This window comes from Ochotona curzoniae, unplaced genomic scaffold (genome assembly GCF_017591425.1).
Source record: "Ochotona curzoniae isolate NIBS_2020 unplaced genomic scaffold, NIBS_Ocur_1.0 scaffold_1852, whole genome shotgun sequence".
Classification (NCBI taxonomy): domain Eukaryota; kingdom Metazoa; phylum Chordata; class Mammalia; order Lagomorpha; family Ochotonidae; genus Ochotona; species Ochotona curzoniae.
Genome location: NW_024467087.1, coordinates 7,490,016 through 7,510,083, shown reverse-complemented (window position 1 = coordinate 7,510,083; position 20,068 = coordinate 7,490,016). Strand labels below are relative to the sequence as shown.

At 40.0% G+C, this 20,068-nt stretch overlaps 1 non-coding gene across 1 annotated transcript; it reads left to right on the top strand.

The window, feature by feature from the left end:
* Positions 1 to 5,923: 5,923 nt before the first annotated feature.
* LOC121169579 lies at positions 5,924 to 6,029 on the top strand. Its single transcript, XR_005885879.1, has one exon. It is a non-coding gene; the product is annotated as a U6 spliceosomal RNA (small nuclear RNA).
* The last annotated feature ends 14,039 nt before the right edge of the window (positions 6,030 to 20,068 follow it).

Sequence of the window (20,068 nt, the reverse complement as noted above, 5' to 3'; positions counted from 1 at the left end):
AAATACATGTATGTACTCCATCCACAGCATACGTAGAACTCTACTCCTGTAATCAGAGTGCCATCCCTGATTCTTTACTCTTCATCATCCTTCACAAGTAGTCCTCAAGCCCTGCCTATTCTGCTTTCCATTAAGGAGCCAGCAGAGTGGAATTTTTAATAGCATTGCTTTCACAGTCAGATACTTGGGTTCAAAATTCACCTGTACCAATTTCTAACTCTGTGGCATGGACAAGTTTCTTAGCTTCTCTAGGCCTTGGGTTCTTCAGCTATAGTCTTACCTTATGAGATGCTTGAAGAAATTAATGAAGACAATCTGTGAGAGCGATAAGCTCATACCAGTGCTTGACTTACCCTTTTTCATTTAACCAGCTCTTCCTGTGCTCCTGCAGGGGCTATAGTGGCAAACTAGCAATACACTGACTCAGGACTCACTTGCCTAGCACATCATCTCTCTCTCCATTGATATCACCCTGGTTCCTTTTAGTTCATTCTTTATCCACCCAAGAGAAGAATATTTTTCAAATATCAGCTGGGTCATTCTGTTGCCTTGCCAAAACTCTTCAATGGACCCCCACTGCCTGCAGGACAAATTTCAACCACTTTGCCATGATTTGTCGTGGGAAACAGCCTCTCTTTCCTCACATCTTCATTATTTAGCCAGTATGTCTGGCCATACCGCTTCATTCTTGCAGACTTTCTTCCCTGTGTTTCCATAGCTCTCTTCTTGTGTCTGTTAAAGTGCCTACCACTTTTGCTGTAGTGATTTCTTTATATGCCTGTCTAAATGAATTCCAAGATTCTTAAGGATGAGAACTGTATGTTAGCCATGTCTGTGATTCCAGAGTCTATACAGAAATCAACACAGAGATAATGGCTCAGAATATGGAACACATGAATGGCAAAACAATGAGCAGCTTTTTCAAACCATCTCAGGGGCCAACCCAGTCAGGAAAAGTAACCACATGCTGGATTTCCCATCTTTCCTCCAAAGTGAGTCTTCTGTGGAGATTGTTACTGTTCAGATTTTTTGGGCCTTCTCCCCGGAGATCTATAATTCATAAAGCCCCAAATTTGTATTTCACAAGTTCTTGCTGGGTTGGCAAGAATCAGCCAAGTGTTGAACTAATAAATTTTATTGAGTTCAGTGCTGTCCTTTTGCAAATGCGAAGCATAATGTGCAGAGATGAAGCACTTCCTTCCAGGTCACACAGCTTGTAAGCGGACCAAGTAGGATCCACACTGCAGTGTTGCCATCCTTATTTCAGGGAGAGTAGCAACGCTTTCCTCTTCTTTATATATGGGAGTGCAGCGAAGGAGGGTTGGTTTCTTGTTTATTATTATTATTATTATTATTATTATTATTTAAATAGTGCAGATTTGGAGACTTCAGTACTCTACCCTGCTCACGCCCTGCACTGAAGGGCTCCTGACTAAGCCCTACCTGAATGCAGTGTGATGCCATGGGCTTATTTCTGAGTACCAAGTAGGCATATAGTGTAGGGTGGGAAAACTGAATTTCTTCCTGCCCTTGTTACTAAGGAGTTGTGTGGTTGCTGCAAGTTACCCTACTGCTTTGATTTTGAGTGTCTTTGCTTGTGGAATAGACATAATCAGGTCTACCCTGCTTAATGAGCAAGATTCTTATCTAGCTAACACATGTATTTACTTTCTGCATAGAGCCAAGCATAGTCCCCTGCCTATAGCAGAAGCATCAATAAATGGCTTGGAGATGGATAAATGAAAGTGTTTTTTGGAAATGAGAAAGTATTCTGCAAATGTAAGCTATGGCTAATAATAAATTCAAAAGCCAGCTGCTCCAGTTGCTAGGTCTTATGGTAACTTGATTCAAAATGGTTCCCTACAAAATGGACCAAATCACCTTAACAAGCCTTTGTTTTCAAATGTAAGAAAAAAGGACAACTTGCACTGACCAGTCATGTCTACAAGATGTCAAAAGAACCAGCTAATTTGGTCGATTTATTGAAAAAGCAAGGCCAACGGTATTGGCCATTGTGCTTCAAAGGAAGCTAAGTGGCTCAGAGCATTTTCCATTGCTGCTCATTGGTTTGGAGTTGTGTACACACAGCTATCCTTTCAGTTTTCACAAAATGGCTTATTTTCATTTCTGAAATGGCAGCCACGTGGGAGCCCCTGGTTGCTGTGGAGAAAGCAGGGAGAGGCCCAGCTGGTTCACAGCCACTGGGCTCCTTGAGCCCTCTGCTTTGCCTTGGCTGCTGTTGGGAGGCGGGAGTCCAAGGTTTTTATAGTTCCTCTCTCGAATTAGTGCCCGAAGACTCTACAGCTATGAACATGCAATTAGTCTTTGTTTATGCACAAAAGGGAGCTTGACCCTTGCCCGACTTTGATTGGCATGTACAACTCTTGTAGCTACTTACCTAAGGCCCTCTCCAAGGAGCACAGCGTCTTGTTCCTGCACCTGCCTTCAGCTTTTCTCTTTTGTGACTTGTTTCACATAATATTCGGCCCAACTCACAGCAAGACTGCAGGGATGAAGGCATCATGCAGACACAGTAAGATTTCCTGTTTTTCAGAGAGGTGGGGGCGTGTGTGGGTAGGAAGCAGGTTTGAATCTATAATCTGAGTTTGGGGTAATTGCTGAGCCCCAAAACACTTAGCAGGAGCCCAAAGAACTGGTTTTTCCTAATAAATGAACACTTTGCTTGCTTTCAAAAGCAGACCTCCCCTGTCATGGAAAACAAGCTGCATGTACAAAGCTTTACATTTCTTTCTCAGCTCACCTGCTTTCTTACCAACAGGGAAACTTGTTAGTTTTTTTTTTTTTTGAAAGACAATTGCTATGAAAGACATGCAGTTATTGTGGTCAGAAAATTTCTCTTAAAACCATGCTTGCCAAGATACTAGAAGAGTATTTATTAGCAATCTGAATGAGCTAAATACAGTGGTGGTAGATTGCATTCTCAAGAAATGTTTTCTGGGAGCTTGATTTGTTTTTAAAATGCCCTCATTTCATCTATCCGTGCCTACATGTGCCACATTGTATTAGAATAAACTACCTAGCTATGGCGCTTGGGAGAAAGTGCCAAAGCATGTCTGGTTTGCATTAAAAAATCCCGAGTTCCTCAATCTGCAAAGAATGGTTAATAAATAGCTCAAAACCAATAATTGCTTGTTTTTTGGAGACCCCTTTTAAGATCAGGTGTGGTCCTGGTTGTTCTATTATTTTTATTGTTGTTGTTGCTCTCTTCTGACCCCTAACCACTCTGCCCCCATGCTGGTTTGACTGTTTATATATATATACAGATTAGAAGATTCGTGTTCAGAAACTGTAAGGGACTAGACCGTGTCCATTCAGTTGTTGAGAGGTGAAACCAGGTCTTTCCGGCATATCATGGTGACTTTTTAAAATTATGCACATAAGATCTTCTGTAGTCGAAAGGTTTGTCCACCCTCAGATGTGCGATTGTCCTTAGCATACTGCTTCAGTGCTGACTCATACGCTGAATGAAAACACTCATCTCATTCTTCATTCACACCATTCTATTGACTGTCTTAGCATTACCTACTTTGCTTATATCCTTCTTCGTAAGTCCTGACTTCTGGTGACTTTTGGCTTTTGTCAAAAAAAAAAAAAATCACCAAACTCTGATGGCAAGAATCTGTCAAAATTAAAAACATTCAGAGAAAAGTGCTTCCAATCTAGAGATGAGTCTAAAACAAGTACTTCTTCCAGAAATGGCTGTGATAGCGTGATGGGCATAGGTGTGTGTTTTTGGAGTGACCGTGTTGCAGGGGCTAGTCCGCCTGTGAATGTATGAGCTCTGCCATGCTCAGACAGGCATGCAATGGTGATAGGAATTAGACCCTTGGCTTCATACTTCTTGTACTTGCATCTTGGCTCTTCAATTTTATTAGCTATATGCCTCTGGGTATGTTATCTAATCCTTCTAATCTTAGTTTTCTTGCCTAGAAAATGATAATAATACTATGAATGGCTACAAACAGTTCATGGAAAATGTGTATTTTAATGCAATTATTTAATGAACTTTTGGGGGCATCCCGATACTATCTGAGAACAGGAATGATGCATGTCAGGATTCCAGGCGGATAGTGTGTGTTTACTCAATAAATGTTCATTTTCTCTGTTCACTGCTTCTGTTGATAAGTTTGATGAAATAAGATTCCTTTCTTTTGTGGTTATGTTTCATTTCTTCTGTAATTCATAGAAACAAGGTTAGTGTTGGAAGGGCCCCATAAAATAATTTTTTATCCTGTGATTTTCAAGTATTTTCTTTAAAGATTTATTTTTATTTATAATGGAAAGTCAGTTATATAGACAGAGAGGAAGATCTTCTGTCCAATGATTTATTCCCCAAGCAGCCACAATGGCTGGAGCTATGCTAATCCAAAGCCAGGAGCCAGGAGCCTCTTCCGGGTCCCCCACATCGGTACACCCTGGGCTGTCCTCCACTGCTCTCCCAGGCCACAAGCAGAGAGCAGGGATGGTAAGCGTGGCCTCCGGGATTAGAACCAGCACCCACATGGGATCCTGGGAATGCAAGGCGAGGACTTTAGCCACTAGGCTACCGTGCCAGGACCTCAACTATTTTTTAAATATCAGAATCTGTAGCTCAAAGGGACAAAGGGACATGTAGTTGGTACCTCAAAAACTACAATAGTCAGGATGGAGTTGCAGTTTATGTAGTTGGGTCAGAAGTGGGGTGTTCCACTTTCTATTATTTCAGGTCTCCCTTTATTCCCAAAGCCAAATTATGTTGTCACTACTGAATGCTATCTCATCACCCTTCCAACAGGGGTTGCAAAGAAGCCATAGTCTAATGATAAGACTTTACTTAAATGCTAAAACTTCCACCTGCCAAAGTCAACCAGAATTTTCCAACTCTCTATGAGCAATACAAATCTACTATAGCATCTGGCAACATTCCTTCATATTAGAGTTACTTTTCATCTATAAATGTTCTTTACATCACATTGCTTGGGGGGAAGGCCACATCTTAATTCTCTGCGTATACCTGATTTTTGATATTTGAGGTGGGGGAGGGACAGCTTACACATAGGATTCCTTCAACTACTGCTTATTGGATTATTAAATAACCAATCAGAGATATATCCAAATCATACTAGGAGAACGAAAGAAATATTCCTAATAGTAATGTATTTTTGGGTTTTTTTTTCAAAGTTATCTTTAAAAAGCAACTTAAAACACCTCACAAAAGCCAGACCTTATTGATTTATGTCATTTTTGCACGATATGCTTGCCTAATTTCTTTTTTTTTAAAGATTTATTTTTATTATATTTTTATTGGAAAGGCGGATATACAGAGAGGAGAGACAGAGAGGAAGATCTTCCGTCCGATGATTCACTCCCCAAGTGAGCACAACGGCCAATACTATGCCGATCTGAAGCCAGGAGACTCTTCTGGGTCTCCCACGCGGGTGCAGGGTCCCAAAGCTTTGGGCCGTCCTCGACTGCTTTCCCAGGCCACAGGCAGGGAGCTGGAAGGGAAGCAGGGCCGCCGGGATTAGAACCAGCGCCCATATGGGATCCCGGGCGTGCAAGGCGAGGACCTTAACCACTTGCGCCACCGCACCGGGCCCCTTGCCTAATTTCTTAAGCAAACACAGCCATTCTAATTCTGCTCTGGCCCCTTTCTCCATTGCATGAAGGAAACGTGGGCAGAAAAGCCATTTTCTACATAATTAATATCTCGAAATGTGCAAAAATTGAAAATTTTTACAATAGGTACTAGTAACATGCCCGAACTAAAAAAAAAAAAAAAAGCAAAAAAAAATAGCAGAGGAATAGGTAAATGTTGCCAAACATCTGTTGCATGAAGTCAACTGAAGGAACTAATGCTAGGGATTTTATAAAGTGATGCAAGTGCTGTATTTTGTCAAGAGGTGTAATTGAGGGGGGAATTGTGGTCACTTCAGCTCATATATTAAAATTACAGATATATACAGAAGATTAGCATGGTCCCTTTGTAAGGATGATACATAAATTCATAGTATGTTTTATATATGTTTAAAATACATATTTAGGGCCTGGCGCAGTAGCCTATTGGCTGAAGTCCATGCTTTGCATTCCCAGGATCCCATGTGGTTGCTGGTTCTAATCCTATTGGCCCTGCTTCCCATCCAGCTCCCTGCCTGTGGCCTGGTAAGGCAGTCGAGAATGGCTCAAAGCCTTCAGACCCTGCACCGATATGGGAGACCTGGAAGAAGCTCCGGGATCCTGGCTTGAGATCAACTCAGTTCCAGACATTGTGATCACTTGAGGAGTGAATGAGCAGATGGAAAATATTTCTCTTTGTCTCTCCTCTTCTTTGCATATCTGAATTTCAAATAAATGTAAACAAATCTTTTTTTAAAAGTACATATTTATTTGAAAAATTTACAAGCAAAGAAGGCGAAGGGAGAGTAAAGATTGCAAGAGAAAGAATTTCCATATACTGGTTCATGCCCCCAGTGGCCTCAGCCACATCAGAGTCAGGAGCCAGGAGCTTCAACCTGGTCTCCTGCATGGATGCAGGGACCAAAGCACTTGTCCCATTTTCTGTTGCCTTTCCTAGATCATTAGCAGAGGACTTCATAAGTGAAGAAGTCCAGGATACAAACCAGCATCAGAGTCAGCAGCTTTCCTCTCTATGCCACAACTTAGCTGTACTCTACATTTTTTTTTTTTTTGGAGTTGAGGGAAATAATTGAAAAGGCCTTTGCAAATATATTGGGTCAATTTCAACTGAGAGCAAACATCGTAGAGACCAGCAAAAATATATAAAACCTTCAGGCCCTCTTTACCCTTTTAAGAAAGTGCTATTATGTGGATATGCTTCTGTAGCCAATTACTAAACTTAGTAAAATGGAAAGATCAGGTAATGATAATATTTGCAAGGAAAATGTTTTTGAATAATATGGAAAATTCAGCCTCTTGCATTAAACTTTACATATTACATTAGAGTAAGCTGTACCGAAAGCATTATTTTGCATTCCAAAGATATAAGTGCACTAGGCTGTACCAGTTAGTTTCTCACTTACACTCATACCTTACATGTGGTAATCATCAAAGATTGGTCATTAGAGATGAGACTGAAAGGGCTCTCATTGAATTTGTTCTTATGAGTATTTATCTTGTTATTTTATGATTATTCTGTACTCAATTGTTAACTAACGGTCAAAGGGGAACAGGCATAGTTAGAATGGTGGTGGCAATCCCCCTTACCGTGACAGTGCAGAGACTTTTCATATGGGATTCAATTCAGGCTGTGTACCTTTCCCTTGGGCTTGCATCAAGGCAGAACGCTCAGGCTTTTCCGCTCTGTGAAACAAGCCTCAAAAAAAAAAAAAAAAAAACCAAAAAACAAACAAACAAACAAAAAAACCAAAAAGGATGACAAATTGTGTGCAAAGAGAAGAAGGTTCGGAATAGTAACTTATATAATACCAGCACACAGATTCAAACAGCTAATGCTGGTGAGATGCAGCTTAACACATCAGAATCTTCAAAGGTAGTAACAAATATAAATAGTATGCTTGGTTAATACTTACTTTTGTTAGTGAGAAACTTTGTAAAATTTGGGAGAAAGAGCAGCAAAATATAATTTATCCTTGGATCAACTTTTTAAACTAGCAACTGATCATCTTTCCATAAACACTTTCAAGGATTCCTGGGTGAGTTTCCCCATAGAATTCTTTTCAAATCTATGGCTTTAGCAGGGTTCCTTCTCCTCTAGATTTTGCAGCAAGCTAGAGGGAAATTGTAAAGCAAGATGAGACAGCTCTGCGATGTGCAGTATTCCTAGGCAAGAACACAGTACAATTTTACTGAATTGATTTCTGTGAGATCAGTTAAGCCTCTGTTACAAATGCATTTTAGAATTTCCTTGCACAAAAAATCTCATTTATTTTTTGTGGTCATTTTCATAGCAAGTTTGCAATTCTAGATCTTCTAGAATGTGGCCTTCTGAGGCACCAATGATCCTCATTGCAGTGTGGTCACACCTTGGTGTGTCACAATCAATTGGGAGTTGGGCTGCAAATAACTCAAGGGCTAGTTTCCAACTCTGTTTAAACCTTTGACCTTGATTCGAATCAAATTTTCATTTGAAATTATTCTTTTAATGGTAGCTTAGGGCCCTGCTAAGTATAAAGTAATGAAGCAAATTTGAAGTTTAAAAGTATGTAACTTCTTGGTTGTGTTGAATGGATCTTTACTAGTTTCTGCAATTTGCTGTTGACCCTTTCTGTATGACTGGATGTTTTGCTCAGAGAATCTTCAGTCTCAGGATTAGAAGGAATCCTAGAAGTCATCTAGACCAGGCTTCCACCCTTTTTCCAAATCTGCTTTACAACAATGCATGGAATGTGACAGAGAAAATGTCAATAAAAAACATAAGGGAATGGGAGTCTTAAGGATGTTATCCCTACTTCAGAAAGAAGTCACTAAAGGAAGGGGAAAAAATGAAGTTGGGAAGGGGAATGGAGTGAAAGATAATAGTGTTTGTAAATTCCAAGAGAGAAGGTCAGCTTTTCAGATTTGGTACTGTAAAAAAGCATTTATATTTTAAATCTCTGCCAGTTACACTTCTATGCGATCCTATTTCATTTTATAGAGTTTTATTCTGGCACCAGGCACGATCTGCATTACAATATGGTTATAACCATGTGTCCCTCTACATTTGGAGTTCTTCAAGTACACAGCCATACTCTCATTCATCTCTGTCGCACTCCAGTGCCTGACAGTGCACTTAGCGAGCAGGGTTATGAAATATCTACCAATACAATTTGGAGTCAGTAAGGTGACTCTCAACTTCAAAAACTCCAGATTAGAAAATCCCTACTGAATTTTGACAGACTCTGTGACTGTGGACAAATCACTTACCTGAGGAATTCCTATATAAAATGGGTGCAAATACTAGCTCCTCTCCCATCCAGTGCAAGGATAGGCATTGATCAGAGTGCTTGTTGCTTGACAAATGATAGCTGCTGAGATTCGGATTAGCAAGCATCAACAGATACTTGTTGCAATTAGAGCCAGTTGGAGCCTCCTAGAGGATATGCCCACTGATTTACTTCTTTAAAAAGAAACCAGCTTATCAGACAAAAAAAAAAAAAAAAAAAAAAAAAAAACAAAAAACAGGAAGGAGGAGCACAAAGCAGTCAGCAGCAATAACATGTACAAAAACCAGGAGATAGAAGATGAGTTTGCCTACAGTATGAGATGTGAGGACTGGGAGAGTGAGATTATAATAGTAGCACTTCCTGTGTGTTGGGGACTGTGTTCACTTCTAATAGTTGACAAATCATTTACATGTCAAAATGAGCAAGCAGACCATTTTTACAATGAAAATTTTAGTGGGCATACCTCCAACACCAGACACCAGAGTGAGTTTTTTTTTTTTTAAGATTTATTTATTTATTGGAAAGTCAGATATATACAGAGAGGAGGAGAGACAGAGAGGAAGATCTTCTGTCCGATGATTCACTTCCCAAGTAACCGCAACGGTCGATGCTATGCCGATCCGAAGCCAGGAACCAGGAACTTCTTCCAGGTATCCCACATGGGTGCAGGGTCCCAAAGCTTTGGGCCGTCCTCGACTGCTTTCCCAGGCCACAAGCAGGGAGCTGGATGGGAAGTGGAGTTGGCGGGATTAGAACTGGTGCCCATATGGGATCCTGACGCGTTCAAGGTGAGGATTTTAGCCGCTAGACCACTGTGCTGGGCCCCAGGGTGAGTGGTTTTTGTAATTTCATCTTCATTTTCATCCCTTGTTTCTAAACCAGGCAACTGAGTTTCAGGGAGATTTAAGTCATTGGTTCCAGGCCACATGGATGGCAATTAGCCGAGCTGGGATTTGAACTCAGTGACTATCTGATTTTTTATTACTAGGATACAGAGAGGCAGCTGCTTCCTGTTAGTGCCTGTTAAGCAGACTACATCATGCTAAAAATGATTCCACATTAGGCAAGATTGCTGGGACACTAATTCAGCTTCCTGGAATTCTTTTTGAAATACAATGGATTGGAATAAAATAAACCATTGCCAAATGCACCCTGAAGTCAGCAGAAAGGTGAAAACTGGTTACTCATGGAGAAGAATCTTTCTGTGCCAGAGCTGAGAGCATTCAAAAATATTATTAGGCAGAAGCTCTGCATTCATGGAAAACTCCAAGGTTTTACATTTTTTTTTTTTTGTAGAAACACTAAATTCCCAACTACCAAAGTGAACATCACAAATTGTGTTCCAATGCCAGTGATGGGTTTTTGTACAAAAGAGCTCACTCTTCTTTCCAGACCATCGAGAACCAATTTCCTCCCCAAAAAGTTTTCACTGCTTAGCCTACATTATATCCAGCTGCGCTGCCCACAGTTGCGAGACCACCTTGATGGCTGTGATTGTGGCTGAGCTTTCTGCTCATTTGCATAACTGATGGTGGGCAAATCTCTTAACCTCATTGAACTTATTTTCTTCATCTGTAATGTGGAGCTGTTAATACCTTACCTGCCTTACTGGATTCTGGAAGATAAAATGAGACAGTATTCAGGCTGGAACTTTAAGAATGTGAAAATATGAAGTAAGCACAAGGCATGATTATTGTTCTCAGTCCACTTTTCTTGTCTCCTGCAATAACATTGTTAAATTCACCAAGGAAAAGAGCACAATTTTTTCCTTACCTTTTAGCAAGTTGAGAATATGAGTCTGTTAGCCCTGATGAGCATTTGCCAAGAGACCATCTTTGTGTTTTCAACAGCTTCTTTATTAAGCCTTAGCAGCTGCTTATTTCTTTCATATTATTATGATTTCATTTTACAGAATTTCTGGAGAGTGCTTCAGCCCCTTCCTCCTTTGAAAACAGTGCCTTTTGGTTGTCCTTAAGGTCCTTAAATAGTAGCAAAGGCCCAAATCAGACTTTGAGCAAACTCCTTTCACTTGTGTGAGTGAATGTACTAATGGTAGTAATTAATGGTGGGGGCAGGCTTTGTAAACAGGACAAGTGAGTGAGTGAGTCATGGTAGAGAGGCTGACCCCCTCACCTGGGCAGACTCTGAGGACACCTGCCTTGCATCATTAAGGCCCTTGCCCAATTGACATAGTCTGACTGCCTCTGTTAGTAAGGGGATGAACAAAGCCAAGCATTTATTGGCTGGAGTGCAGGGATGAATACAATTCAGCTCTTCGGCCAGGCCTGGTCTAGACAGCTGCTCATGCAAAGAGGTTTCTATGAACGTGTTTCTATTTAGAATGTGTATGTTTTGATCGAATTTAACGAAAAGCATGAGGTAGGCTACCCCTTTGGAAAACAAACTAATTATGTACTCCTAGGTTGTCCGGTAGTTGAGAGCTGGATATGGCTTCAGCAGTACACTATGGAAAGAATTTTATTTACTGATGAATGTGAGACAATTCTGTAGGATCACAGCTGGTGCTTTTTTTGTTTGTTTGTTTGTTTTGTTTTTCAAAATCATATGGCTGAGGTCTTGAAAGGATCTGTTAGGGAACCTGTAAGCATGGAAAATAATGTTTTATATTGCGAGTTATTGTCTCATGTTTTCACTGTTACTACTGTCCTCATAGTTTGGATTGGCATATTTTGGGTTGTTCTTGGAATTTGAGCACAATGTCAAGTAAAGTTGACTTGCTATTCTGGGTGCAGTTGAAAAGGTTCCGGTGAGGCAAGAGCTAGTGGACCAAGTGACACCCACAAGCAGTTATTGGACTGAACCATTTGCATTTCCATTCAGTTCATGCTGTTTCCGTCAAGCTGTTGACTTAATGCTGTTGTGACTTGGGTGGCTTTGACTCCTCCATTCAGGCTTTAGAAACATCATTGAGTTAACAGGCCACACACCAATTCACCCTTCTCCCTCCCTACTCTTCAACCTCTTTGTTAGATAAGGATGCCTTTCCCTGCTACAAAAAGGTAGCAGACCTAAGGTTCCATGAGTTCTGTGCCCCTCATACCACCCCTGATTTAGTCTTTGTTCAAGGCTGCTTTTGTTTTCCTCCAAGAATTAAAAGTTAATTGATACCTCAAATGGATGTTGGCCACAAAGCATTTCACCATCTGATGCAGGACTGCATCCCATTAGATTAACCCTCTTCCAGAGTTCATTGTAAACAAACATCCTACAACAGAAAAGCTTACCTACCTGAAGCATTGTATTCATTTGGGTTCTGCAGTGAAACTAAAATTCTACCACAGTGTCACTAGGTAAATTAATTTAGATTAATGACTCTTAAAGCGCTGTTTTCCTTTGCCTTCCCTATTTGTCACAGACTGCTGAATAAGTATTTCCAAATGTCTGAATTTATCAGACTCTGGTGATCTAGAGATAGGTAGTCATCTCAAACTTAGACCTTTCATTGTGCTACTATGGAGCCACTCAAATGAACCAAACATCAGATCCTAATATAATTCAGTATAGATGGATTGTATGTTCATATTATTCTTCTGATGAGAGTTTATTTTCAGAGAACAAAATATGTGAAAGTTCTTGCCAAATGAAGAAGAAAACATTTTTATGGGACCAATGGAAAGTACAGTGGAATTCACTCAATTAAGCTGACGAAGAACACACTAGAGTTAGACTTTGGCTGTTACCCTGAGGTGCAGAAGGGCACATGCCAGTCAATGATCTGACATATACCAGTGGAATCTGAGATTCAAGGAGATATTCTGGAATTTTGAGGCATAGAGACATACAAGTTATTCTTTATGTTAAACAAATTTTCCTCATTGGCTGGTTTCAGTCAATCTTCAACTAAGGCCACGCAAATAGAATAACTTTATTGCTTTTAGAGGAATGAGTTTCCTTTTTCTTGTGTGTTTAGTTAATTAATTCAGCAATATGGTATAACAACTTGATGAAGATATATATTTTGTCAGGATTCCCACTTCAATTACAGATAGTCCCATCAGCTGCATAGAGCTTTTCATACACCTTGAAATAGCAAGACAAAACCGTGATGTCTCCCACGAAGACATACAAATGGCCAATAAGCACATGAATTGTTTAACATCATAAATCATAAGAGAAATACAAATCCAAATCAAAATAAGACATTACTACATGTTTTCTAGGAAGGCTACCATAAAAAATTAGGTAGCAAATGTTGGCCAGAATTTGGGGAAATCAGACATCATATATTGCTGGGGGGATGTGAAGTATTATAGCTACTTTGGAGCCATTTGGCAGCTCTTCAGGATGTTAAACGCAGTGTAGTCATATGACTCAGCACTTCCACTCCTAGATATATACCCAAGGGAATCAAAAGTGTTTCTACAGCAAAACTTGAACACATATATTTATGTAGCATTATTCATGACAGCCAAAAAGTTGCTGCAACCTAAATACCTATAAATAAAATGTAATATATTCTTATGATGTAATATTATTCATCCATAAAGAGAAATTAAGAACGGGTATGTATGTACAATAACATGGCTGAACCAGAAAACATCATGGTGAAATAGATCAGATGCAGAAGGGCGTGTAAATATTAAATGTTTAGAATAATAAAAAATGTGGAGATGAAATGTGAATTAGCGGTTGCCAAAGGCTGGAGGAAGGAGAAGATGATTGTGGCGGTGATGGTGATGGCAGCTTATAGCTGAGGGATATGTAATCTCTTGGGGGGGGTAGTGAAATTATTCTCAACTGTGGTGCTAGTTGCACAACTTGGTAAGACATTGACTTGTATACCTTAAATGGAAAAACTATAGTATGACAATTATATCTCAAAAAGGGATTTAAAAGCTGTTAAAATCCACATAATGACTTTGGACCTAAAGAAGCAATATTTTTAGCTATTACATTCAAAACATAAAGAAAAACTAAAGTAAGCTGAAAGCAGAGCAACCATGAATGTTTTTCCTTGAAATCAGCACACAATGACTTAAGCATGTTTGAGTGGCACAATATTTTTAGTCTTTTCACTTAGTTTACATTCAGATAAAAACAAGCAATCAGTTATTAGTTTTTCATGTTATGCTTATCATATTTTTGATGCTGTTCAATTATAGCTATGGTTTTATTTGTAAGTTTTCTTGTTTATCTGTGAAATTGTGTTGGTTGAAATCATCAGTCTAACTATAAACATTTTCTGTGAATTGGAATCAAGTTTGTCAAAGCTCTAAGCTGGTAATGATAAACACTAAGACTTGCATACTAAGATATCTAATGAATAAAGTTAATTGAATCTTTCTAAAAGGAGAAAAAGTCAGCTATACTTATATACCTGAAGAATAAGCCAGTGGAAATATCCTGTCATGTGCTATGGAACAAGTCTCTCCTTGCTCAGAAAACAAACAAACAAAAAGAAAAACAACAGTCATTTCACTCTGGTGGTATAGAAACTGAAGGGAGAAGACTACTCAGCCATTGATTGCTGCTCAAAAACAATAGCAATAACTGTTTAAACTCTTGCCATACATCATGTACTGTCCTGATTTCCATAAACCAGTGCTTAATCTTTATCATTTTTAAAGTAGATTTTACCATAATATCTACTTCACAGATGGTATAAACTGAAGTTCAGGACCAACCCACATACAAACATACAACTAATGAAGTCTTGAACCTGAGATCTGAAGCCAGGTCTATGTGATACTAGAGTCCTACTCTTAACGATCCTATTATCATGCCCCTTACCCTTTTAGACTGCCTATTTAATTCTTACATTCCTTTTCATGAATGGGCATCCCTATCATTGCATGCCTATAGCAGTGGTTCTCCAGTAGCATGGGGGCTTGACTTTAATTTAGAGCAAATACTTTGAATTGTCCAGAGACATTTTGATAGTGACAACTGGTGGAAGGAATGGGGAATGCTATAGACATCTGATGAGTGGAGCTCAGGGATGCTGCTCAGAAGGGCAGTAAAAGCAAGAAAAATGGTGCCATACTCAGTCACTTTGGAGCCTGAGACCAAAGGAAAGATCAGTAACGAGGCTGCCTTGCCTTCCTGCATCAGAGCTGTCCAAGAGCCAATAACTAGGCCATGAAGCTGCACTTGAATAGGACCACAAATTAGTGCACATTAATGTATTGCTCCAATTATAGGTATAACATTCATTATATTTCCCTCAAACAAAAACATGTTTCAATTTCTCTTCTTCTGAAAATATCAGCCTAATAAATATGGAGTCATTTTGCTGAAAATTACGTTTTTAAGATTTATTTATTTTTATTGGAAGGGCAGAAATTCAGAGAAAAGGAGAGAGAGAGAGAGAAAGATCCTGTGACTGCTGATTCACTCTCCAAGAGGCTGCACGGCTGGAGATGAGCTGATCCTAAGCCAGGAGCTTCTTCTGAGTCTCCCATATGAGCACAGGGTGCCAAGGCTTTGGGCCATCATCTACTGCTTTCCCAGGCCATGGGCAAAGAGCTGGCTGGGAAGTGGAGCATCCGGGACACAAACTGGCACCCATGTAGGATCCCTGTGGATGCATGGCAAGGAGTTTAGCCACTAGGCTACCATGCTTGGCCCTGAAGGTGTTTGTTGATGGAACTTTCGGTGGTGCTAGACAACGCAATTAAGCAAGTCAAACTCTACGGAGTATCTTTTCTGATGCAACTTAATAAATTGGTGATGAATGTTAACTTGGTTTTAAACCTGTAACAGATATTCTTAGCAAACACTCATATTTGCTTGGTACTCTTCTGAAGATAAGCAATATTGTGCTGTGGAAAGCTGGGATGGTGCTTTATAGCAGATCTAAATCCAAACCTCTTCTCCACTAGTTACTATATATATATGACCTTGACCAAGTTAGTTGTCATGTCCAGGCTGTAGTTTTGTTAAGGCTGATGATAATATTACCTACCTGGGTGCAACATTGATCTAAGATTGAAGTTCAACAGGTTATGTAATATGACAGGTACTCAATAAATATTAGGTTTCCTGTCTCCCTTAAAAAATGTATCAGCAGAAAGCAAATGGTGTATAGTTCTGACTTTTTAAAGGAATCTGATTCTTGCTTCTTTTTGGGGAAAGCAAACTGAATTGCATCACTCTTAGGTAATGATTTTAAAAATAAATGCAATAGGAAGTGCTTTGAGATTTTCCTAATGAAAATACACAAGAACAATTTCTCTTTCTACATTTCCCTATCACTTTAAGCTTAGCAGGCTGTTGATTTTTTTCCTTCAGTTTTTCATGAAGCGGGCCTTCACCTTATTCCTATAGCCATCTGGGCTGGTTTAGCTCTGTGAAAGCCCAGAGCTAATGAGGCCAAGGTCAGGGCTACATCCCCATGGGGAGTAGTTAGCTTTGCTCCCTTCTTTGGCCTTCCCTGGCTTCACTAACCTTACCAGCTGGCTTTACACCATGTGTTTGTCCCAAGGAGGGAGTGTGGCTGCGGATGTACTGTCAGCAACCCCACTGAAAACCAGAGCCTTTGTATGAAAAGGCCGGCACGTGAAAGCCAATCCCTAATTCCACTGGGCCTTGAGGACAGACGATCAGCACTGATGGTCATATAAAAGCAATGATCACAGTACACAAGAGAATTATTTTCTTTCTGACTTATCCCATTTTCCTGAATGACTGGCTCCATCTGAGTGGCAACCACTTCTTGACGTTCTGACATGTTGCTTGGTCATTTAGGACCATGTAACTGTTGCCTGCAGTTGTCAGCAATGCTATGGCAAGAACCTTCTGTGAAGCTTGCAACCAAGGTTAAATGTTGCTAGCAGCATCCCATTACTGTTGCTATGATACATTTGGTACCCTGACTACAAGGCATGAACAAAAAAAACCTCAGCAATGCAAGGTGAAGACAATTTTTCATGTGGCTATTGATTTAGCTGCAGTTGAATGTGCATCTTTTAAATGGTATTTACTAACTCACTATATCTGTATCACAAAGAAACACGTTTTACCATTTTAGATGTAACCAAAATTATCAATTGAAGTATGCCACAGACAGGTTCTAGAACTTCTTAGCTGTTCCATGCATTTGTGTCAAAACAGGAATGAAGCCAATTTCAATCTTTTTAAAAAATAGTATCTAACTGTGCTCAAATGTCCTCTTTTGTGTGTGGCCTGGGAGCCTTCCATTGCAAGGCATTACCTAGAGCAACATATATAAGGAAAGAAAAGCTACATTCCCTGTTAATAAAACTACAAACAGCTCTGGCTGAAGAAGTATGAGAAATAAAGACTAATGGGTGCTAGGGAACATGTCTAGGCAGAGCCTTTATATTATTTGAAAGGCGGAGTTAGAGGAAAAAGAAGGAGGGAGGGAAGAAGGGAGAGAATGGAGGGAAGAAGAAAGAAAGAGAGAGACACACAGAGAGAGAGAGACAGAGAGAGACGGAGAGAGAGAGAGAGAAAATGCTGGCTCATTCCCAAAATAGCCACAAAGGCCAGAACCAGGCCAGGCTGAAGCCAGGAGCCAAGAGCATCGTTCAGATCTCCCATGTGGGTGCAGGAATCCCAAGCATTTGAGCTTTCCGTTCCCTACTTTCCCAAGTGGAGTAGCAAAAAGCAGGATTGAGAGTGGAGTAACCATGAATCTGACCTGCTTCCAGAAAAGATGCTAGCATTACAAGGTGTCAATTTACACCACAATGTCTGCCCTACAGAGCTTTTTATTATGCTAGCTTTCTGAAACATAAAAAGCAGATTAATTTAACGAACTTCAAGGTACCAATAATTTAATTTTCATGGCAATCCTGTTCCATCTTTACCTCAACACAACCCTCTTCCCAATAATTTTGAAACAAAAAAAAGTATCATTTTGTCAATAAATATGCTAATAGGTACCACTATAACATGAAAACTTTAGGACTGTTTGGAATAAATTTGAAAAATGGCACAAATTGGGCCAGGCACGGTGGCCTAGTGGCTAAAGTCCTTGCCTTGAACACGCCAAGATCCCCTATGGGTGCCAGTTCTAATCCTGGCAGCCCCACTTTCCATCCAGTTCCCTGCCTGTGGCCTGAAAAAACAGTCGAGGACAGCCCAAAGCCTTTGGACCCTGCACCTGTGTGGGAGACCTGGAGGAAGTGCCTGGCTCCTGGCACCAGCTGTTGCGGCCTCTTGGGAAGTGAATCATCAGATGGAAGATCTTCTCTGTCTCTCCTCCTATCTGTATATCTGACTTTGCAATAAAAATAAATAATTTTTTTAATGGCACAAAATCCTTCAAAGGGAGAAAAATCTAATACTGAGTTGTGTTAGTTCTTCTAACACTTTTTGTTCATAGAAAGATTGTTTTAAAGACTTATTTACTTTTATTGGAAAGGCATATTTACAGATAGAAGGAAAAAAAAGGATATATGTTTTATGTGCTGGTTTACTCCCCAAGTGGTTGCAACAGCTGGTGCTGAGCCGATCTGAAGCCAGGAGCCGGGAGCCTGCTCTAGGTTTCCCACATGAGTCCTAGGTCCCAAGGTTTTGGGCCATCCTCTTCTGCTTTGACAGGTTACCAGCAGTGAGTTGGATGGGAATTAGAGCTTTTAAAATTGAAAGGCTTGGTTTCAGGAAATCAAAAAACATGGGATGTTGGGGAATCAGAAAAGCTGCTAGTAGAGGCAGGCATTAGGGTGCAGGTTAATATTTCAGAATAAGTCTGCCAAAAGCAGCTCATCCAAAGAGTATACCAACTGATATTTGAACATGTTCTAATTTCTTTGAAAGTTGTCCCCCACACATCGTGATAATCATTAAAATTTATTGAGCACTTAGTGTATACCAGATATACTTTGTTGATTATCTTTGTAATCTTCAAATTATTTGTGGCAGTTACTCTTATTTGCAACTATTTGTATTAGTACTTATGGCAGTTACTATTATTGCCCTCATTTTACAGATGAGGAAACTGAGCTGCAGAAAGGCCTGAGAGCATTGTTTTCCATGGTTAAAAAGCAATCAGTTTGATCCCCAATGCTATTGTTTGTAACCACTGTGCAGACATTCCTTTTAAACAGCTTTGAAAGTAGTAGCTTAATGATCAATAAGATTTAGAAAATGTATTGTTTAGAAAACTCATTGGTGCTGAGCCATGACTTTATTCATTCAGCAAATATTAAATGATTACTTAGCACTAAAAGATATGTCAGACACTGCAGTGTGTCTAGATCTCTTCTGCCTTGGGAGAGTTTGAGTACAATCTCTTTTTGCTTTAAAGTATATGCTAGGCAGTCATTTTGTAATCATAACAAAATACCTGAGATGAGTTAACTTCATAATAAAATAGTTTTATTGGGCCCAATGGATAAAACCACTACCTATCGTACTGGCATCCCATATGGACACTGGCTGGTGTCCTGGCTTCTCCACTTCCAGCTGCTCCACACCCATGGCTTGGGAAAAGCAGCAGACGGTGGGAGACCCAGATGAATCTCCTGGTTTGGCCTGGTCCAAGCCTGGCTGTTTCAGCCATCTGGGGAGTAAAGAAATAGATATAAGATCTCGATCTCTCCCCTTCTCTGTAATTCTGTTATATAAGTACATTTTTTTTAAAAAAAAAAAAGAAGAAGAAGAAGACATGTTTATTTAACTTACTTATTTTTGGAGGCTCAAAATATAATTTAGTTGGACAAAATTCAATTGGATGGCCTCATTGGTTCAGCCTTTGGTAAGTGTGATTAAGGGTAGAATACACATAGGAATAGACAGACCAGGAAGAAGAGAAACGTAGGGACCAGGCCTGCTCCTTCTGGAACCATCAACCTTCTGGAACTACCAAGAGGTGAACATCAGAAATACCCTAATTCTTTCAAAAATAGTTATTATTTCAGAGAGAGAGAGAGAGAGATTGGTGTTCTATCAGATGGTTTACTTCCAAATGCTCACAGTAGCCAGCACTGGGGCCAGGCAGATGTTGGGAGCCAGGAACATCATTTGGGTCTCCTATGTAGGTGGCAGGAACCCAACTACTTAACTTATACCTGTGCCCGCACAAACTACATACTTAATCCCCTTTGAGGACCACCCCCCATTTGATGACCTAAAGACTCCTACTGGGCCCCACCCCTTAAAGGTTATACCAACTTCAGAATATTGTCATCAATCATGTAGACCCTGGAGGGACATCAAAGCCATAACAGGATGGGTGT